Raw genomic sequence first — 23,969 nt, forward strand, 5'->3', positions numbered from 1 at the left:
TGTTGACCATAATGAACAAGTTAAAGGGACATTGTGTAAAATAATAGGAATTAAGGAGTAAAAATTCTTTAAAAATTATTTGAATAATGAGCAAAATTACATCAAATGTAGCACTGTTTTTAGTTGCACAAAACAACACAGTGACATATATTGGTCATATATTGCACAATGTCCTTTAAAAAAAAAAAGTTGTCCCCTTGGCTTACAAATTTTGATCCATTTGAGTGTCAGTGTTTAATGTCTCATCTCATCTCATTAGCTACACCGCTTATCCTCAGTAGGGTCGCGGGGGTGCTGAAGCCCATCCCAGCAATCATCGGGCAGTGGGCAGGGGAGACCCTGAAGTGGTTGCCAGCCAATCGCAGGGCACACAGGGACAGACAACTCACTCGCTCATTCACACCTAGGGACAATTTGGACCGGCCAATTCACCTGAAACGCATGTTTTTGGAATGTGGGAGGAAACCGGAGTGCCCAGAGGAAACCCACGCAAGCACGGGGAGAACATACAAATTCCGCACAGGAAGTCTGGAGCTGGATTTGAACCCACGTAGGAGGTTCCCAAGACATGAACTGTGCCGCACATGCGCTAACCACTGCACTAACCACATCCTTTACTCACATTACCAGAGCAAAATTATCTGATATAGCAGATTGCAGTTAATTTTCAAAACAAGGAATGTTTGAATGGAATATATGTCTAAATAAATTCACTAATGGTGAAAAGAAATGATTGATGGTTTTATAACTCAATTAGGCATCGTTAACACATACTTAACCCTCCTGTTCTCCTCGGGGCAAAATGACCCACAACGGTGTTGTTACGAACAATGTTCCCTCTAATTTTCCACGCGTCTGACCGTTCACACAGTCGGTGAGCGACGTTTGAAACAACAGTAAGCAACCATAATCCCAAGTGTGGCAAGATAATTAATTATCAAACATGTCCAAAACTTGACATCAAGTTACATTTTGCTGAGTTTCCAGCAATGCAAAATAATTTTTCTCTTTTGAATGAAGTGACTCATGCACTATTGCAAAGGTTGTACGGCCTACAAACGTCGTTTGTTCTTACGATTCTTTCACAAGATATCCATTCCTTTTTCCTGATATATTTTATCGCATAATATTAACATTTTTGGGGGCTTATTTAGTCGGTCGTAAATTCAGAACTGTACTTAATCACATTTTTAGTGGAAGTACAATGTTGGCAACAAGATTCACTTGATATAATTATGCTGAATGCAACACAAACTTTTTCTTCTTTTTTCTGTGTTTTTTTCTACCTTTTTTTAAAATTCCTTTAAAAAAATCTTATTGTGTTTATTTTTTCAGAGCTGTTTCTTTTTTTGTTCTCTATTCACTTTTTTCCTACATTTCTTTCTTTTCTTTTTTTCTGTCTTTTTTCTAAATTTTTGCTTCTTTTTTTCTCTTCCTTTTGTTTCTTTTTTTCTCAGCTTTTCACGACTTTTTCATTTTGGTATTTTTTCCTTTTTGTTCTATTCCCCCCTTCCTTTAAGTCATTTTGTGCATAATTTTACATAATATTTGGTCATGTTGGGATTAAAGAAGCAAAAACAACCTGAAGAGCCCTTTAGGACCCGAAAGAGCCAGTTCCTTTTAGTGAGCCAAACCGAAGAAGCCGGTTCTCGACAAACTCTACTGATTTTACTTTTCAACTTCGTTCGACATTGACTTCAAAATACCGCATTTAGGACACAACGTCAGGGGAACCCGTGTATTTTTACCTTCAAGCACTGTAACTTTGACTTAAGTCGCTTCTTAATTAGTAATTTTGAGCCCTCATTTTTGTGCGCTGGCTAGATTTTCTTGTGCGCTGAGAATGTGCGAGCAGTGCGCAATTGCGCATGCGCGCAGTTTAGAGGGAACACTGGTTACAAATGTCACGGTTGCCATGGCGCCCAATTGCCCCCGCCTGTGTGGCGCCAGCTGCGGCTCATTAACAGTTTGGCTTTCCGTCTTTTTAAGCTCAGTGTGCTCTCTCTTACTTTGTATGTCCATCAACGAACCTCTGCCCCGCAAGACGTGGGTTCTGACTTGGTCCTGTTTTCCTGTTGGTATTTCCAGTCCGGTATTGTTCCCATTTATTTTTGTCCTGTTCAATATCCGTTTCCAGTTCCCGTCTATTTTTTGTCCTGTTTATTAGTCTCTCCAATTTTTGTTCCAGTCTTTTTAGTCCTGTTTATTTTCAACATCCTGTTTCATTATCTATCCTGTCTGTCCCGTCCTGTCCGGTATCGACCCCATCTGTCCGAGATCAACTCGGGCAATTTGAAATAATCTCTTTGGTCTCTCACTTCCTGTCTTTCCACGCCAGACCGCTGTCTAACGTGCATGACTCCCCATTTCTCATAAAATAAAAGGCTTGTGTGAGAACGTCACGCGTTTGGGTCCTGAGCCTTTTCTGTTTCCTGACAATGAATCCACCAAAAATTCCTAAAATGAGATATTATTTGACTTTAAATGTTCTAAAATTATTCTCTTCTAATATTATATTGGTCCAAACACCAGAAAAAAAACAATAAATTTTATTCACATTTCCATGTAAGCTGTATGTCACGAGGCGGAGTGGAAGGGGGCTGTCACGAGGCGTGGTGGAGTGGAAGGGGTGACCGGACCAGAACGGAGGCAGGAGGCAGGAAGGGAGAACTCAATTGCGTGACGATCCATAAGTTTTATTTAACAAAATAAAAGTTGTCCAAAACTCAGGGACAAGACAAACAAAAACATTCTTACACTCAGAACAGAACGGTACAGAGTTCCTCCGGCACGAACTCAACAGGACAGGGCATAACAGACGGAAAATGTTTAAAACTAAAACAGGACAAGGCATAACAGACCGGGGAATGTGTAATGAGCCAGCGCCCGCCAAACCCACAACCCAGCCTTAAGTAGCAGACCAGCAATCAGCTGATCTGCTACAGCTTGAGTTCGGGGGCGCGGCAGACTGGTCGCCACGGCGACCGTGACACTGTATATGAAAGCCAATCTTAAAATAGGACCAAAATGAGGGTTAATAGAGAACATATTTTATTTCCAGCCTTTGATGAATCTTTAAACAACGCACCCCAGCTTTGAATAAGTTAAAAACACAGTAAAATAAAGATAAAAAGTACTTAAAAGCTAAGCAAGTATGCTCCCAATAGGGCACTGTCCATAGATCCTACCTAAATTGAGCAAAATCATCAGCTAATGTGGCAAGACATTTTCTCTTCAGCAGGTGTTGGTGACAATAACGTGGCTACAACATAGCAATTATGCTATTAGTAACAGCAAGTATGGTCTCAAATGAACTGATTGCAAACTAAGAACAGGAATCAGTAAGAAAGGGGATCCAAGTTGTTTAACACTTCCCGCCAAGTGCCTTTTTTCCTAAACGCGGGGCTAAAAACATCACAAACTGCACTTACCCTACAAAAGTAAAGCTCTCTATTAGACATATACATATACTCAGAATTTTTAAATGCTTCAGTTTCCATAGCAAACTACAAAGATAATAAGAACAACGATGGTTTTGCATTTGGGAAAAGGTGTGAGCCTTTATTTATTTCCTTTAGCATAGTCCTTAAACAAATAAATGGTCTGAATTTTAAAACACACTTAAGGGCTGAGAGGGATGTAAATGGTGTTTAAAGAATGCAATACACAAAGCAATCTTTCTAAAATGCCCAGAAACCAATTTAGCAATTTCTCCTCTCAGACGGTATTTGAATAACGCCTCAAGCACTTTTTTTCGTTGTTACTAAGTTTCTTTAGGCAGCAGAGGTTTGAAAGCAATTGGGCAAAAATGTCTGGTTAAGGAGTGTTTTGTTCTTTCAACTTTGCTAACATCCAACTTGTTTTACCATATTTTAAAGGGACATCTAAAAATAGCGGAGGCAATTGGACAAATCATGTTTGCCAAAGGGATCTAAGATGTATTCGAGACACGCTTTGCTGGAGCGGATTTGGGCGGTGCTAGGGACATCTGTTTCAAATGTAAATATATTTATACCAGTGTCAGGCTGTGCATTTTACACCTAGGCCTTCAGAAGTGCTATGTCTGAATCAATCCAACCCTCAATAACTATTTTATATCTATGAAAGATTTACTGTACCTACAGCTGAAACACATATAATAATGCATCAATAATGAATTCATAAAATTGCAAATTCCTTTAGGAATATAACTACATTGTACTTACCAAAAATCCTTATTGTTTCTGTTTATAATCCATTCTCATTATGTTCCACAAGAAGAATTAATTCATTTACCATATTGGTTGCACTGTAAGGCGCACCAGATGACAGACGCTCCCCTACTTACGAACATTGAGTTACGAAAAACGGTAGATACGAAAGACAAAATTCAGAACTTTTTTTTTCTGGATGTCGAAAAATACTTCGACATTGCTGTAAGTTAGATTTTGTATTGCGCAACTTTTTCTGAGTACAGGACATTACTGTAGTTCTTTTTTCCGCCCGCCGCTACCGGTGTGTGGCGCTGTGAGAGTTTACTCAGCATCCACCCCTGGATTCCTCTTCCTAGTTTGTGTGTAAACATACTATAATGTATCTTAAGCGCGCTAAGAACTTTGACATTTTTGTTGTTTAATATTTCGTGCATCCATTCAACATGGTTGGTGTGAATGTAAAGAAGAGGCTAGCCTGTTTTAAAGTGGAAAAAGAAAGCTTGAGGCAGTTGAGAAAATGGTGGGATCGTTTTATTTTTATGTCACTATCTGCCACAGAGGAGGAAGTGGCCTAAATATTGAAGGTCATCTTCCAAAAGTAAGTTAAATTGAACTTTATCTTTATAGAGCATATTATTTTATTAAACGTTTATTTATTTCTTTGGTAAAAAAACAATACAGGTTACTCATACAAGCCTTAAACATACTGTTATAAACCTTTTACATACATTCCATACAAAATATAGCACTGAAACATCTTATGAACAAATTCAACTTACAAATGATCGTCCGGAACGTATCTCGTTTTTAATTAGGGCAGCGTCTGTATTAGACACACCCCATAAAAATAGTCTTTTGTCATATATTTTCCATGCATAAGGCGCACTGGACTATAAGGCACTACAGCAGGAACGTCAACAAAACAGTCAGATAGGTGAGTCAAACTTGATTAACCCCTTAACGTTCCACCGGCTCGTCGTGTTAGTCACTAGCTGCTATTGCTATTGTCAGTTACTCCATGTGTATAAAACAAAATTCAATGTTACTCAGTTTTTTACAAAAATCTTTGTGTGCTGCAGTTTTGGCCAGTGGATCGAAAGCTGCTCTTTGGTCTGAAAAAGATACAGTGCCAATCACATCTGTCCGAAAAATGGGCTACTGTAAACAAAGTTTAACTATACACAACATGTAGATTCACTGATAAAAGAAATACATTAAAATGAACAAATTGTGCTCCTAAAAGCTAACTGGAAAAACTCAAATACCTAAATGTTGACATAGCGGTTGGGTGTGAGGGATGATCCCTTAACCACTAGGGTTGTAGGGGCACAATTTCCTGTGGTGTGTCTTGGGCAGATACAGTGTGGTGGCGCCCATCACTTTCGAGGCCAACAAATGGTGTCATATTATTATCTACAAATGTTGTTTTAACTTTGTCTTCACTAGGAATCTAAAGATCATGGAAATGTTGTGATATTGGGATATTGAAATTGTTACAGTATATCGTGTCGATCGTGTCCATGTCACAGTATTAAAAGCAGCTTAAGTGGTTGAAGGGGCGACATTTAAATTGGTTTGGTGGTTAGTTCATAACTGTGTATTAATTTAAGAGTGATTGACTATTAAGTTAAGACTCTTGTAAATCAATAACGGCATTGTTTTGGTGTTTCATTTTTGGGGTTTTCGACCAGGCGGTTTCTAATTTTCGGTTTTGGGTTTTACCCATACATTTTCATTAATTTTTCAGCAGATTATCCTCACTAAAGTGCTTCTGGAGCCCATGCCACATGACTTTGGGCAGAGGACACTTTGGACTGTTTGCCAGCAATCGCAGGGCACACAGAGACGTCTGCCCATAGACTCAAAACTTTTGGTACCCGGGAAGAAACTAGAGTGCCTGGAGAAAACCTACTCAGGCACAGAGATAACGTGAAAACTATTGAGCTTGGAAGTTTGAATTGAACCCAGAACCTCTCAACTGAGAGGCAGACATTCCACCCTGTCAACCAGTGTGCTAACTTTTTCATTATTTGATCTCAATGTTAAGATATGATTACTGTTCTACTGTGTGATATCAAAGTAAATGGTTGGTTTTGCATTGAGTTAACGTTTAACATGTAGATTCAGTCGGGAGACAGCAATATTCAATGAAAAAGAATGATACTGAAGCAAAGGAGACAATTTTCATTGTTTATGCAAATGCGAATTTATGTGCCGATGTGGGTGTAGAGGATACAATATAGAAACTGCTTTGAACTATTAACCTATGTGTTCAAAATTTGCATGAAACATCTTCAACACGTTCTTTTAGATCCGAACATATACAGATTTGGCAGCAACGCTTGTGTCTTTATTTGCATTTAAAAGTTTTCCGCGACTTAAAGTCCTTGAAGGGTTTCAAGGTAGAGGGCATGAAGAAGGGGAGCTGAGAAAAAATATCCGTCAAACATTGAAAGAACTTGAAAAAGTGAGTTTTACTGTATGTTGCGCATTGTGTACGGAACAATGTTTAAAAAGAATCAGGCAAGATAGAAGAGACTCAACTCAAGGTAGTTTGTCAGGCTTAGCCAGGTGTGGGCAAAACTCTGGAGTTGCGAGCTGGAAAAATAATTGATTTGAGGAAACATATTTTTGTTCTCACATGCATTCATTAATAAACCTGTGTGCAGATTTCATATCTATTTATAAATATATTATTTATATTAAAATTACCTTTTTTGCCTTGCAACCTAAATGGGGGCTAAAAAACACAAAGAATAATACAATCCACGCAGACTCAAAGTGACGAAAGTGGCCAGAATTTTACGAAGTTTAGGGTTTTAGGGGTACTTGTAGCAGCAAGATGGCAACCTATCATGTCAGCCTCCTCTTGGTAAGGCTTATATTATTTCAAATAAATGCAAATCATCTTGACCTAAGAGTATTTGAAGAAATGCACGCTGGTACATGTATTTGTGCTTATATTTTAAATAAATACATTTTAGCAATAACGTTTGTTTTTTACCAACAAGAAGCCCTAAATAATACACAACATCTCTTTAAATTGTTCTTTATGGTCAAATGCAGACTATTATTCCATATTGAGTTTGTTAGATAGATAGATAGATAGCTAGCTAGATAGCTAGCTAGATAGATAGATAGATAGATAGATAGATAGATAGATAGATAGATAGATAGATAGATAGATAGATAGATAGATAGATAGATAGATAGATAGATAGATAGATAGATGGATGGATGGATGGATGGATGGATGGATGGATGGATGGATGGATGGATGGATGGATGGATGGATGGATGGATGGATGGATGGATGGATAGATAGATAGATAGATAGATAGATAGATAGATAGATAGATAGATAGATAGATAGATAGATAGATAGATAGATAGATAGATAGATAGATAGATAGATAGATAGATAGATAGATAGATAGATAGATAGATAGATAGATAGATAGATAGATAGATAGATAGATAGATAGATAGATAGATAGATAGATAGATAGATAGATAGATAGATAGATAGATAGATAGATAGATAGATAGATAGATAGATACTTTATTCATCCCTGCAGGGAAATTCACATTTCCAGCAGCATCCCTGAGCTGAGAACAATACAATAATAAAGCAAAAAGAATACAATATACAATTACCCAATGTGACGTGCAAATGCCCACTGTAGCGTGTTATATAGAATATCTAAATAGTCCCATCTCATTAGCTGCACCGCTTATCCTCAGTAGGGTTGCGGGGGTGCTAGAGCCCATCCCAGCAATCATCGGGCAGTGGGCAAGGGACACCCTGAACTGGTTGCCAGCCAATCACAGGGCACACATCTAAATAGTGCTACGCAGAATACATATTTCAATAAAATTCGGTAATATGCAATGTAGGTGGTGTGGTTTAACGTGGGCTTTTACTCTGCCGGGTAGAGTTAAAGAGCCTCATGGCATGAGGAATAAAAGATCTCTTCAGTCTGTCCGTAGTACAAGACAGTGACAGCAGTCTGTCTGAAACTGCTCTTCTGTCTCGAGATAATGCTGTGTAGTGGAACATTACTTTCATTTCATATGATAGTTTATGTATTTTTGCCAATTTTTTCAATGTTATTTTTATGATGGGGGTGATGAAAAAAAATAGAGGTTTTGACTTAATTGTCGTAGTGGTCTGAAATGAATAAAAAATGAGAAAAAAAAAGTTTTATCAATGCATGGGCAATGAAACTAGACTACAGTTCATCACTTCAAGCTAATATGCTGTTCCAACTAAAGCTGACAGTGTATCCTTTACTACTTTCTAGAGGCCAGAATTTGATTTGCATTTATTTTAAAAATCATAACTTTAGTTAGATATGACCAAGAGACCCACATTTTTTGTAAACATTTGGAAATTTATGGCACGCCGGATTAAGTCATACAACAGGCTGGGTCTGGCTGCGGGCAATATGTGTGACATATGTACCTCAGCCAATCAGAATACAGAACACAATGCACTATGAAAATCTGCAAAGCAGCGAACAGTAAACACGAAACTGCACTACAGCAAGGGATTACTGTATTGTTCTTGTTTTCATTTGGAAGGCCGGTTTCAAATGCCTGGATGGCCTTATTTGGCGACAGTATGAAGTTTGCCTACCCTTAGGCTAAGCTAATGGAAGAAGACAATAAAAGAACATTTGTTAAGGCCGGGCAAAAGCAAGGAAAGTTGGCCCGGCGGTCATGAGAAGCCAAAGCACGCACGCAAAAAGCATCGCTCCAGCTTCTCAGACATTGTCCCGCCACACTCACTCACTCACACATGGCCACAAGCGACCAGGACTGCATCGCATGAACACACACAAACCATACATCTCTCCAAGTAAAACAAAAATCCGGCAACCTGACAAGACAAGTCAAAAGGGATCCGAACCCCTAAGGCGTGGTGGGTGGGGAACGGATGAAGCGAGGAGGCAGAAGATGGACGGCTGAAGGGAGGAGGAACATTTTGCATGGATGAAGAGACTGACAGGAGGAGATGAAAGAAGCTAAGGGGAGGAGGCGGAGGAAGTGCAAAAAAAAGTGTAGGAGGACGCAGGGATGCGAGACCGCGGGTGAGGGAAGAGATGCTAAAGAATGAACAAGTGTGGGAGGAGTGGGAATGGCATTGAGGACAAGTGTTAGCGAGCAGAAGAAAATGGAAAAAAAGAGCAGTAGCAGAGGAGGCGCGTTTAGAGGTTTGCGAGCGCGCCCCAGACGAGAGTGAAAGTGACAAAGTAATAGGGCATGGCTAGGGAACCTTTTGGACTCAAAGAGACACGTAAAACCTGTCTTTTAAAACAAGATGTACAAACACAATGATGGGTAAATAACATTGCTGCCCGGAAAGTAAATTGTGTATTTGCATAATCTCCACACAATAGCAACAAAGTATCATCTGAAGTAAAGAGGATCTCAATTGATAAAATAAATGAAATAAATATGAAGCAATAAAAGCGCAATAAATAAATAAATTGCAATAAAGTGCAATAAATTTGCCAGTAAACAAATACTCAAGCCTGTAAATGGGATTTGTTTTTTAGTTTGAATGAATAATAGAGCACTTAATAAATAAATAAAATTTTTTAAAAATCAGTTTCTGCTTTGGCCCTGCGACTGACTGGCTACCATTTCAGGGTGCCCATTGCCAAAAGTTGAATAGGATGGGCTCCCTATTGAGGACAAGCGGTGCAAAAGATGAACGGATGGTTTCTACTTTGCGGGTTTTGAATGTCACAGAACTATTTTGGAACGCAACCCACGCGAAAAACGAAGTATTACTTTACTCATGAAAAGAGCCATGTCTGGCTCCCTTCCCGATCCAAGATGCCAGACCACAGGTGAGAGAAGGGAAGCTAAAGAATGAACAAGTGCGGGAAGAGCGGGAATGGCATCGAGGACAAGTGTTAGCGAGAAGAAGATTAAAAAAAAAGAGCAGTAGCAGAGGAAACGCGTCTGCAGGTTTTCCGAGAGCGCCCCAGAAGAGAGCGAAAGTGACAAGGTGATAGAGCGTCAAACCCGAGCAGGAAAGCAGAGTGACAGAGGGTAAGCTTGTATGCATTTAGACGTGGAGCTCGCGTGCGCCAGAAACTATGTGGAGGTGGGGGGGGCCTCAAAATGAGTCTCTGGAGATTGGTGGCTCCGATCTGTCGATGCTATCGAGGCACGGGTAGATGCTTGTGACACAATCTCAAATTGGAAATCGCTGTTTCAATCTCGCCTCACTCGCCGCGCGCCTATCCACTCGGCTGATAACAAGCGGCCTAATTCTATTAAAAACATTCCTTGAGTGAGAAGATATGTATGAAGGGGGGTAGCCAGTGTGAAACACGACAGTCATCTTGAGATTCCCCGGAAGAAAGTTTTGCTGTCTGTCACGATATATTTTTGATCTTTTGACTCCATCATCAAAATCCCTCCTCTTCACGGAGAATATCTGATTACCCATCTGCATAGTTATCGCTTCATCCAATTCTTGCAGGTTCTTCTTATCGTATCCCCCTTTCGTTCCTTACTCTTCTTTCACCTCTCTCTCACTTCTATTTTATGATTTACGGTTTTAAAACCATCAACTCTGCTTGGTTCTTGAGCGCCACGTTAAAATCTCAGTTTCCGCTCCTTGACAAACTCAGAGGGTGAAAGCTGAGGTAGAATGGGGCCTTAAAAATCCAGCCCGACCCAGGCCCACAGTTGTTAAAGCCCGACCATACAACACCATAACGAATAATTTCCAGAAGTATTGTCCCCATGTGCCAAAAACGTAAAAAATGTCATTTTTTATTTTTGAAAACTATTATAAAGGGTTTGGCACAGCTCATCCGTAAGTATCAACCCTGTGAGAATGGTTTCAGTATTAAAAATCCCCGTTAGATAGCAAGTGTGGCTTTGATCAGATCTTTGACCACATATCAAGAAAGCCCCCACTTCCTAGTGTTGCTTCATATATCCAACTCTCGAAGGGGTTTGCAAACCAATTTTACAACATCACCTGGTATGAAACCTACATGAGGGAAAAGGTGTGGTCATGTCACAAGACTATCAGGACTGGCCAAGATCCTTCTCCAGGGCATAGTCCAAGGGGGTAGGAGGAGAAGAAGACAGAAAAAGAACTGGGGCGACAACATCAAGCAATGGACTGGTGCCATCTTTGCCGTGACCCGAACACAGGCCAGGAACAGTAAGCAGTGGAGAAATCTGTCTAGAGTTGTGTCCTCAGTGGTGACCCAATGACCCATGCAGTTAAGGGATCCTTGAACCGTGATTTTTAAATTTCATTTTTCAAAAAAAAGGGAAAAAATAATATTTGATTAAGCTTAATTTTGAAGTCCAATAAATACCGTATTTTCCGCACTATATGGCGCACCATGTTATAAGGCGCACCTTCAATGAATGATATATTTTAAAACTTATGCCATACATAAGACGCACCCCATTATAAGGCGCTATAAGTGCATGCTGGTTTAAGATCAGGTAATTGTGCAATTTTGTAATTGTAATCCTGTGCAGTCCTTCGAGACATTTTTGGGATTAAGGGCTATTTACGGTAAATAAATGTGACGACTTGACTACAGTAGAGAATGTAGTTACTTTATGCAACCTCTAGATGTTGCCACGCTCAAGGCAATGTCAACAAAATATTCAAAAAGGTCAAACTTTATTAACAAACAAGCTTTCCACAACTCCATTCACTCCCAAAATAAATAAACAGCCGTTTTATTATTTTCTCTGAGGTAAAGCATTTTCGTGACACATCTTTGACATCTTTGAACAACATCGACATATCATTTTATTTTTTGTCCATTTAGTCAACACGCAAAGAAAAAAACGTCTGATACTGTTATTTTAAATGAAACGTTAGTGCAATCGCAATAAAGTGACACTCGTAATGTGCAAAAACAACGAGTGCAAAGCAATAACATAATAACTGTAAAATGTAAAACGTAAACACACAAAAGAAAAACAAAGATCACTCTATAAGCTCCTCATCGACGAATCCCTCGAATTCTTCTTCTGCTGTGTTCGAATTGACCATATCTCAGTGAATGGGCCATCCAACACGTCCGGTGTTTTTGTGCCAGCGCTGTTGCCTTCATACGTATAGTTATCGTACTGACACTTCTGCTTGCCGCTCTTTGTTGAACAACCCACTGTTCAAGTGTCTCCTCTAACTCTGGCCATCTTGCTTTATTGCCACGGAAACTTTGTTGAGTTTTCCTTACTTGGCGGAGCTTATCTTCATCCTTTCTCCACTTCCGTACCATCGATTCATTTAAGTTTAACTCTCTCGCTGCCGCTCTATTGCCGTGTTGTGCTGCGTGACTGATCGCTTTGAGTTTAAACTCGGCGTTGTACGCGTGTCTCTTAACAGGAGCCATTTTTTATGCAAATGCACGTATGAAAGAGAATCTCGCTCTCTCTCTCTCTCTCTCTCTCTCTCGCTCTCTCTGTCAAACGTGACATTCTGAATAATTCTGCGTTTGTTTAAGGTAAATTGTGCTTTACATCTTCACCAGTCAAAACCCTGGATTCAGACAAATACTGTATTTGTTGAATATGAATTAAGCAGTTTAATGGGGTAGCCATTTTGCCACTTAGTAAACAAATACAACACGAGCCCCGGCAACTACCAATCGTTTAATATTTCCCAGTATGCACAGCGCGAAAAATGGAGTCGGCGGCTGTTTCTCGTAGTTGCGAGACCTTGCGAATTTAATATTGAGCCATATATAAGGCGCACTGTGTTATAAGGCGCATGGTCAGCTGTTGAAAAAAAATAAGACTTTTAGGTGCGCCTTATAGTGCGGAAAATACGGTAATCATTTCTCCTCAAATGAGGAGAAATGCTGAAAATGAGCAACACAATGAACTTCCTGCTCGATAAGACGATTTTGCGTATTTCAAGTAAACAAATCAGTGAAGTAGTAGCAAAAAGTTAAAAACATTGAAGCAAAAGAGTACTGTATTCTAACTCAATATAATGCCAAACATTTTTTACAAATTCGAAGAGCTGATACCAGTCAATTTTTGCTATTTTGACTAATTTTTGAAGGCCTACAAAAAATAGTTTTGTAGCTATAAAGGGATATGACTTATCAAAAATAAACTTGAACCTTCAGATCTGGCAATGGGAGGTCAAATTGTACATTTTGGTCACTTTGAGTCTCCATAGTTTGTGTTCTTCCTTGCACTTGTTTTCGGTTGCTGTGCACATTACAGCAACATCTAGTGGTCAAATAATATACATTTCCCCTTTAATGTAAGTAAAGCCCATGCAAATTGTGTATTAATTTATTTGTTTTTGCATTAATCGAAGTATAGTTTCACCTTAATTCTCATTGTATTTGCAGATCTTATTTTGTGTAGCAAATTCTAAAATATATTTGAGAACGGTGGAATGTTTTTGATCAGAAGTTTTTTCTGATACTGCGGTGTTCTATTTTCTTTTTCTATCCAGCATTTTTTAACATTTTTAAGCCTCTTCTGTCCTTTTATGAAAAAAGAGAGCTTTAAAAATACTGTAAGTAAAAGTTCACTGTATATTGAAAAATGGGGATTGCATCATTCAACCAAAAAAAAAAAGAAATGTTCATCATCCTATCAAATCAATAAAAAAGCGGTACATTGCAATCATTTGTGTAATAACAATTTTAGTACAAAAACACAGTAATGATCGACCGCCCCCCTCCCAACAAACCGCCCTGTCCCACCAAAGCCACCCTACACACAGTGAACACAGGTATCGGAGCATCAGATACCAAACATCTTAATTAACCAGAAACCAATTAACCCAAATAGAGAGTAGAGGACGGAAAAAAATGGAGCAGGCGGGAGCACTGGCGCCCTACTAGTTGGCCAAACTCTCCTCTCAATAAAATAACAACATTAGAGATCCTTGAGAAAAAAAACACTTACATTTACACAATTGCACTACATCGATTTCGTTTAATCGTGCAGCCCTAACTGAAATCATTCCGAGAGGCTTGATACTTATCGATGAGCAGTGCTGAACCCTTTTTTAATATATATATTTTTTAATAAAACAATTTGCCAGTCAGGGACAGCGCTTCTGAAAACATATTCATATGCTATGGCTTTGAACGGGTTCAAAATGAATTCAAGTGTGAAAATATGAAGCTAATGAATAAAGGGTTGGCTCATGATGAAAAAATGAAATAAATACAGCGCAATGACTCCAGAAGTCACGTCATAAAGTGTCAGCCTAATGAATTAATCAAACAGTCATTAGTTCCTATCTGTTGTCGTATGAGCTGGCCACTCGCTCCCTTTAGAGAACGAGAAAACAGAGCAGGCAGGGAGTGAATGCTCATTCAGCTGTGAAAGAGACTGTGTGTGTTTATGTGTGTGCAACTAATGCCAGCTTGCCTCTGCGCTCAACTATAGAGGCTAGCATGCATGTGTGGATGCGTGCTTGCGCCCATTACGCTTTGTAGTTCCCTGCTGATGATGGCCTGTCATACCAATAAACCCCCTTCAGAAAGCCTAAAGGAGAGAGGGGGAGGAGCGGGCCAGCTAATGTAGATGGCACAAAGACAAGGTCAAGAAGGGGTAGATGAGGAGCCGGAGGGGTGGGACAGGAAAGGGCAGACGAGATAGGATGGCAAGGAAGAATTGGGTACATACCCTATTTATTTGCGTATACATTTTTTCTCCTAGAAAATAACTCAAAGTTTAGGACCGTGTCATACACACGGTTTCTCGGTATAATACTGTATTCAAGCAATGATTGATTGCTGACCACATTCGCAAAACATTGGGCTGAAACGAACTATTATTTTAATAATCAAATAATTGGTTGATTATGTTTTCCATCAATTAATAATCCGTTTTTAAAAAGACATTAATAATTTCCTCCTCTTCAGTCAAACATTAAATTTTTGGACATAGAGAAAAAATAGCATATTCATTTATATAATACAATTTTTTTTTTTTAATTGTTTTTCCGATAGCTTAAAAAGAAACAAAAATACAAACAAATGTATGCTACACACCTGCAAATATGTAAGATACTTTTTTTGTGCAGAAATATAGAAGCAACATCGAATTGCGAGTACTTTGTCGAATCAAGAGGACCCCAGGCATCAAGAAGCCCTCTGCCAGACCAAATTGCAACTACAAGTTTGTCACAGGATCAAGAGGATGTCACGCAGCAAGATGTGATCTCGAGTCGCACTCGGTTGGATCAAAGTGGTAGAACAAGCATGTCCCATCAACAGCCCAACTACACCACAATGTCACAACAAAATCCATCCATCCATTATCTGCATCGCTTATTCTCAGTAGCGTTGCCGGGGTGCTGCAGCCCATCCCAGCTATCTTTGGGCAGTGGACTGGGGACACCCTGAACTGGTTGCCAGCCAGTCGCAGGGCACACAGAGACAGACAACTCGCTTGTTCATTCAAACCTAGGGACAATTTGGACTGTCCAATTAACCTGACAACCCTTCAGAATGTGGGAGGAAACCGAAGTGCCCGGAGGAAACCCATGCAAGCGCGGGAAGAACATGCAAACTCTGCTCAGGAGAGCTGATAGCTGCATTCGATCCCATGACCTCAGAACTGTGCGGCGGACGCGCTAAACATTCAGCCGCCGTGCCGCCCGACCAAATTCAATGCACTCTTATTTGCATCAAATTGACGTGCTAAGAGACACATAAAATGCGCGACACATTGAATCCACAACGAAATATGTTGCCAAAGCTTTTAATAATTGATTGGATTCGGTTTTATTGATTCTTTGTTGCAGCCCTAGATGCAAAGAAATTCGAATGCAGGTCGCGGCGGTGAGAGCGACAAATTCTAAACACATGAACAGTGATATAGGCATTCGGTTTTATCTTACGATCACGCCATTCTTTCTCACGGTACCAGAGAATGTAGTAAACAGAAAGTCGTGCGTATAAATATAAATACGTATGAAGATAAATACAATAAAGAGCACAATGAGGAAAACAACTCTTGGTGTATCTGATGATTAAACAGAGAGGATAAAAATTAAATAAACACATTGTAAACTTTATATTGGTATTGTGTTGTCAATATATGATTTGTATAATTGTCAATTAGCATTTGTCACTTACAATGCTTAGTTTGAGTTGTGAAACAATATTTAAAACCTATTTTTAATAAAAGATAAAAGGGATGTAAATTATACATGAATGCACGTTATACACAAATAAATACGATAGTTTGGGGATAGTCCGACCTGAGCAGTACAATACTTAGATTAACAGAAAAAGGATGAAGAGATTGAGAAGAAGCCGCTTGTCTAATCTCAGCCTCTAAAAATGAGTCGGCTACTTCTGTGGTCACATGAGGGGATTAAATCGAAGGGATTGACTGCAAGAAAATACTGATACGGCTGTCCTAATAATCACCGAGAAACAGAAGTAAAGGTTTAAGACAATAGTCGTTTTTGTACTAATAAAAAAAGGAAAGACCTTTTTGAAAGATCTCTTCATTTGGTCGGGGGTGGACAACTAGAAATACATTAACAAAACAATCAATGTTTGTCTCACTGTCCTTTTGAAATATGGAATTGAAACCTAAGATGAGAATAGCATAGCATAGCATAGCATAGCATAGCATAGGATAGGATAGCATAGCGTAGGATAGAAAAGAATGGAATAGGTTGGTCTATCGTCATTGACACTAACGTAGTGAACATTTTTCCGAGATTGGAAAAGGCACAGCCGTAATAAAACGTAATAGAATACTTAAAAGAGGAATAAAAATAAGAAATACAATTTAAAAAAATAATATTACGATGGCTAGGCCGTTGCTGGCCGGCAATTTAGAGGATAATGGTGCGGTTTGGTCATTTTGAGTCTCCGTTGTTGGCACCCCTTTCACGGGTGCACTAGACAATACAGCAACATCAAGTGACCCAATATTACACAGTGCCCCTTTGCGGTATCAGTCCTCCTGACCGGAATCAACTGCCTTATTTTGATCATGTAAGAATCCAAAACTAGAATGAAAAGAGAAAATATCTTGGGAATGTAAATGTGAATCTTTTGAAATAGAAGTGAAGGGAAATTCAAACAGTGTTGCTATTTTACCTTGGTTTGCTATTTGAAAATATATAATTTGAGTATCAGGAATGTTATCTCTTGAAGAAATGTGGTAATTTAATCTACAACTGTTTATTTTTTCAAGCACACCTGAATATGGAATGTTGTATACAACCTCATCTCATCAGCTACACCGCTTATCCTCAGTAGGGTCGTGGGGGTGCTGGTGCCCATCCCAGCAATCATCGGGCAGTGGGCAGGGGACACCCTGAACTGGTTGCCAGCCAATCGCAGGGCACACTGGGACAGACAACTCACTCGCCTATTCACACCTAGGGACAATTTGTACCGGCCAATTCACCTGAAATGCATGTTTTTGGAGTGTGGGAGGAAAACGGAGTGGCCGGAGGAAACCTACGCAAGCACGGGGAGAACATACAAACTCCGCACAGGAAGTCTGGAGCTGGATTTGAACCCACGCAGGAGGTTCCCAAGACATGAACTGTGCCGCACATGCGCTAACCACTGCCCCGCCGTGCTGCCCTGTATTCAACCTGTTCTTTGATAAAAAGTCTTTATTTTCTATAGAAAAAATTCTATTAGCTAAAACCAGTCATCGGGAATGTTTTAACAGCACATTGTAGGTCCGCTTTGAATGGAAAACCTCTTCATTCATTTCTCAATTGATTGACAATAAATGCCGTAATTAGCTGCAAGAAAAAACGTTCTCTCAAGTTGTTTGCCATTTAAACAGGACCAAAAAATGTTTCCTAATTATACCCAACAGATGGAGCTCTAAGTACAAATGAATACCTTTATCTTTATTTTGGGATTAAAAATGAATTAATTGTCTGATGTTGAACAGAAAAAAGAGCGGCCAAGAATTAAACATTCTCCAGTGAATGGAAAAAATAGATGTGCTTGAGTGCCAAGGCTGGTGTAATTATAGTATGTATTTGTACGTAGGATAAAAGTTTATATTCAAATACTTCCAATGTGTAAATTGAAAATGTTTAATCCCGAGAGGCCTTCAATCTACTGTTGTTGGCTCTTTCTAACAGTATACACGGATGAAAATATTTATATTCATGATATCAATATTGGGGCAGCACGGTAGTGCAGAGGTTAACGCGTGTGCGGCAAAATTCTTAGGTCATGGGATCAAACCTGACTAGGTGGAGTCTGCATGTTCTCCCCATGCTTGCGTAGGTTTCCTCCCAAATTCCCAAAACATGCCAAATTGTCCCTAGGGGTGAGTGAGCGAGTGAGTTGTCTGTCTCTGTGTGCCCTGCAACTGGCTGGCAACCAGTTCAGGGTGTCCCCTGCCCACTGCCTGAAGCTGGCACCCCCGCATCCCTACTGAGGATAAGTGGTGCAGATAATGGATGGATAGATATCTATACTGTTTAGAAACAACATCCTTTCAAGAACAGAAAACACATACAGAGTTTGTGTACACATCAACACATCCCTGAAAATCATTGGCTGTTCTCTAATCAGTCTGGATGACATTGGCAGCTTGTGATACCACAGGAGAGCCGTCAACATGATAAAAGACCTTTCTCAACCCACCTGTTGCCCTCTTGTAGCCGCTACAGGTCCCTTAAAAGAAGGAAGAACAGACTCAGAGACTGTTTCTTCGCCAGGGTAGTCACTAACCTAAACAAGTGTGCAAAACTGTGAAAATGTATAGCTTGCTACTTATTTGGGAATATTTGTTGCTGCTAAATGTCATTGTACTACATTTCCCTTCACTATTGTAACAATGCCCAATTCTTTCATTGCACTATTATTATAACATGGGGCAGTCTCTATGCACTATGTTGTAAATATTTTTGCCTATTTATTCTCACAGTCTTTTCTATTCTATTTAAGTCGCAATCTGCAATCTAAGTCCTGCTTATTAGTATGTTCTCTTTCTCTCATTCTATCGTCTTTTTGTTCTCTCTTGCTTGGCTTTACCTTAATTGGTCACTCGGGTCCACCCGACACTTAGTGTCGCTTTTCCTGATTTCCCTCCAATCACACCTCTCCCTCTTCACTATTTAAACACTCTGTTTTCTTGGCTTGGTGCGAGTTCATTGCCTTCATGTGAAGTCCCAAGAAATCTTGTCTCAGCGTTTTGTCATTCCAATGTACCAAACCCTTGCCTGCCCTTCCGGATCTCATGTCCTGCCTCTCAAATTCTTCGACCACAATTATCATATGGCTACTTGACTTGCTATGTATTGAACCATGTTCGCATAAACACCTCTGTTTGCTGTACTAACCAGTGTTTCGGCACTCTGCTTCCAAACTACCCCCAGTGGGTTTCTGACAATTTAAAGACTTAATTATATGTTTACTCTACAGTGCCACGTCTAATCTCGTTGCAGACAGTGTTTCACCACCTACATATTAATGACAATGAAGACCATTCAATTGTAAAATAAATTTCCCTCCTATGGAACATTTTCTGATCTTTCACAATCCAATAGCATTTCTCTCCATTCACATTTCAGTGCGACACTACAACTGGAGCAAGAGCACTGAGATGATAAATGATCCCACCATCACTTACCCTCTCTTTGCCTGGACATTTCAGTGAAAAAAAATGAAGGGCGTGTTTTTTATATGAGTGTTATGTATTAGTTTTACAATTGCCAGCGTCGCCTAAGTAATGGCAAGGCAGTCAAAAGAACCATTGATTTAATAAGCCAACAGTAGTTTTACAATATTGGCCCGAGTGTGCTTAGATTCGCGTGGTTCATCTTGAAGATTCAGGACAGAGGTAAACTGGGGGTGAACGGCAGCACCCGGCAAGCCCATCCAGGCTGCATACGTCTTCACTTTCTACAGTGTCCTTTATGTCGTGGAATCAGATTTTATTTTTGGACTATGAGTAGTTAAAGTTCAGAATTAAAACTGACACCAACAGTTTTCGCGTAGGGTTTTGCCAACAACCACTTGACATAATACACATAACGAAATATGGGTCACGATACGATGCATATAGAGATACAAATTCATCCTGATGGGCAACATTCAAGGCCAGTATTAGTTGAAAAACCGTAGCCACTCTACATACGAGATCAATTCTTTCCCAGTTCAGGCTCGTATCTAGAATTTCATTTATCTCTAAAAAATTTCCCCCATAAGAGAAAACTGAAAACCAATGAATCCGTTCTTTGCCGTACATAGCTGTAAAATACATCTTCCTGATAACTAAAAACACATAGATGTAGTAAATGTACATAAAAATACAGTAAGAATATAAATAAGATGATATTAATGAAATAGAATGCAAGTTTATTTTTGAGCACTTATCATGTTAGAAGTCAGCGTTTGCTAGTGAAGTTGTATGCGTGGTTGATGAATAAAGGAGAGCGGTGCGTGAGGAGTGAGGGAGCACGAGAGACAATAAATGCAATAATAAGGCACAATAAAAGAGATCAGGTCTGTATGGTGGTAAACGCAAGAGAGGAAAAAGAGAAGGGAACCTATACAGATAAACGGACAGTAACGGTCCTGCTTTTACTTGTTGCCATGAGCTCAAAGAGGTACACTGCCTTTAAAGACATGAGTTCATGTTCAATATGAAACCATAAGACAATTTTGAGTGGTAGCCTTACGTCACCAGTTTGTTGGTCAAAAGGTTTGCTCTGACACTGCTTTGCAAATAGCTGACAAAAACTAAAAACTTTCTGTCGTTTTTTTCTGAATGCTTGTGAAAACATCGAGGGAAGGGATGATGAAGTTAAGTGAACCATGCCGAGTTTTGCCAGTGTCATTGCTGTATTGTTATGTACATTCATCCCCTCGATGTTTCTTTTGCAAACGTTCTCACGAAATGTAAAACAATTGAACTCAAATACTGGCTGAGAGATTTGAAACCCTACACGCTCACTATAATTATCCCGTAAAAGACAATTACTTTTGTCTATATTTACATTTTCCTTCGCTAAAATGAGAATAATATTACTTAAAGACCCTCCTGTTGTTCTCAGGTCTCAACGACCCACCAATGTGATGTTAAAAAAAAGAGAAAAAAAAATCCCTAAATGATATTTTATTTAACTTTAAAAATTATGATTTTTCTGGGATTGGTCCGAAAAACAGAAAAAAAGTAAATGTTTTTTATTCACATTTTCATTTTCATAAAATTTAGTACTAACATGGTTGTTAAAATGAGCACAACACAAGTTTTAAAATAGGCAAATTGTTTTCCACATTAGATCCTTTTGCTCAGTTGTAATTTTCCTTTTTTAACAATGTGACATATTTTAAATATGTCGATTTATCTTATAATTAGATCCGACAATTGTGTCGGATCTATAGATTATAGTCCCTCTTTTTCTTTACACTCTGGATAAATCAACAACTTTTTAAAATTAAAAGTAAGGTAGTGTAAATATTGCATTATTGGCATACAATTACAGTCATATATCATAAATGATTTGCATACATATCACACGCACACACACGCACACACGCAAACACACACACACACTATATATATATATATATATATATATATATATATATATATATATATATATATATATAGATAGATAGATAGATAGATAGATAGATAGATATAAACTGACTGGTTTGTGACCCTTTTGACAAAAGCTGTATTGTCTTTTTACTACTTTTTTATTACAGGACTTTTTTTCTAAAAAGGAGCCAACAAAGCAAAAATAATCCATCACAACTTAAAACATCAAGAACATTTTATTAATTTGGTTTCGGATTTCTCTCTTCCTTTCCGAGTATTTTCCCTTGACTGGAAAACGAATATCTTTTTTCCAGGTTTTCCGGGATCATGGATACACTGATCTATATTGACCTAATGACGTCCTCAAGGCAATCGAGCTTGTTTTATTGACCCGAACCTGACTTGTGTCAACAAAGTTAACTAAACTTTACCAATCACATTTCTGTGATTACTGTTGCGAACGTAATAGGAAAGGCAAGTGGCATTTTGTCATGGATTAGTTCTATCAGCTTATCTCCACACCTGTCACCATGTTGCTTAAAGAAGACAAAACTCATCAATGGTCAAGATCGATGACTGTAAAGATTACTCCCAAGCGCTCCTCCATCATTATCAGTCTGTCACTCACCATTGGCTGCACTGACACGGCTTACTTAACACAAGACTTACTAGTTTCCACTGTTAGGAGTAACACATTATAAAGGAATGTGTTCCTGGAACGCAAAAGAGTGCTCTAACGCATTATAAATAACATTTTGTCACTCAACTGTCGTTACAACATGGTATGAGACTATGCTATTTTTTAAGACGAATCTGGATTACACTGTATTATTGTTATTGCCCTTCCTCCTTAGCTCTCATAAAGAATCATATCCTCAGTAGGTCAACAACACAACACTTTATCGAACACATGTAAGGTGGTTGGATGTGTTTATATGCACTTACTACTGTATATTCAGTTACGGTGACGGGGTTTAAAGTCCCAGAGTGTAATACACAAGAATTCTCCCTACAGATGTTCTGATATTCTCCCTACCGTATACTGTAGTCCCTTGCTGTATCTTGGTTTCCTTAAAGCAGTTTCGCTACTTTGCAGATTGTTATCGTGCAATGAGTTCTGATTGGCTAAACAGACACCCCTCCCCACTCCTTTTCTGCTTGTCTGCCTGTGTGTCAATGACATTCCAGTCTGAGTTGTATACATACTAAAACAGCTTGACGAACCTACAATATGTATGCGCAAATCTTTTTAATTTTCAGTTTCTCCGAAAGCCGTCATGTCAACCAAACACTATGGACCCACAAAAGCAGCAAAAGGCAGAGGAAGATGCTCTCTATTGCTAACCAAGGTGGATTTACTCCACCTGTTGCTCAAAGAAGTAATGGGATATAGGCTTTGATGCTAGGTCCTTAGCTTGGCCTTTTGATTTTTGCATTCCGGAGATGGAATAAGAGCTTACTCTGTCCACTCCACGCATCGGCCCGGTATTGCAGTACCTCCGGGAACGGTGCATTCGCAATGATCGCAGCAAGGCTTTAGGGCTAGGACCTTAGCTTGGCCTTTTGGCTGAGAGTAAGTGTCCCGGTTCCTAGGCTTTGTAGCGTATAATGAACTGACCGATAACGGATAATGGATAATGAATAACGAAGATAGAACAATAACCCTTAAAAACCCCAAAACCCCTGTTAAACTTGCTCTAGAGCCACATGCTTGGCGCTCCCTAGTGGCTCCATGGTGTTTTTTCAAAAAGGTTTGCTAAAGGTAATACAGTGGAACCTCGGTTCTCGACCATAATCCGTTCCAGAACCCTGTTCGAAATACCGATTTGTTCGATCACCGAAATCATTTTTACCATTACTGTAAAAATAATGTAAATCGTTTTAATCCGTTCCAACACCCTGAATGTTTACCTTGAATGTTTAACGTAAACATAAAGCTAACCCAGGCTAATCATGCGTTCGCGTTATCGTAATCTTCCGTATGAAAAATTACGCTAACATGAACGTGTAAAAATAAAAAAATCAGGTCGTTTACAAGTCAATTAGCACCCGGGTCTCCACAACAAGTGGTGAGCGGTTCATTAGAAAAGGGGGCTCCGTTCCAACACCCTGAATGTTGGGCTCCGTTCCAACACCCTGAATGTTTACCTTGAATGTTTAACGTAAACATAAAGCTAACCCAGGCTAATCGTACGTTCGCGTTATCCTAAGCTTCCGTACGAAAGATTACGCTAACATGAACGTGTAAAA

General features: G+C 39.3%; 1 protein-coding gene and 1 pseudogene across 1 annotated transcript in view; one reads left to right on the plus strand and one right to left on the minus strand.

Annotated features, from left to right (window-relative positions):
* cdh24b (cadherin 24, type 2b) overlaps positions 1-23,969 on the minus strand; it is a 314,707-nt gene that overhangs the window by 234,591 nt on the left and 56,147 nt on the right. The gene's annotated exons all lie outside the window — the stretch shown is intronic.
* Positions 23,142-23,231, plus strand: LOC148373347 (U2 spliceosomal RNA; annotated as a pseudogene).

Source organism: Urocampus carinirostris, chromosome 1, assembly GCF_059441175.1.
Source record: "Urocampus carinirostris isolate Australia breed hairy pipefish chromosome 1, RoL_Ucar_1.0, whole genome shotgun sequence".
Taxonomy (NCBI): domain Eukaryota; kingdom Metazoa; phylum Chordata; class Actinopteri; order Syngnathiformes; family Syngnathidae; genus Urocampus; species Urocampus carinirostris.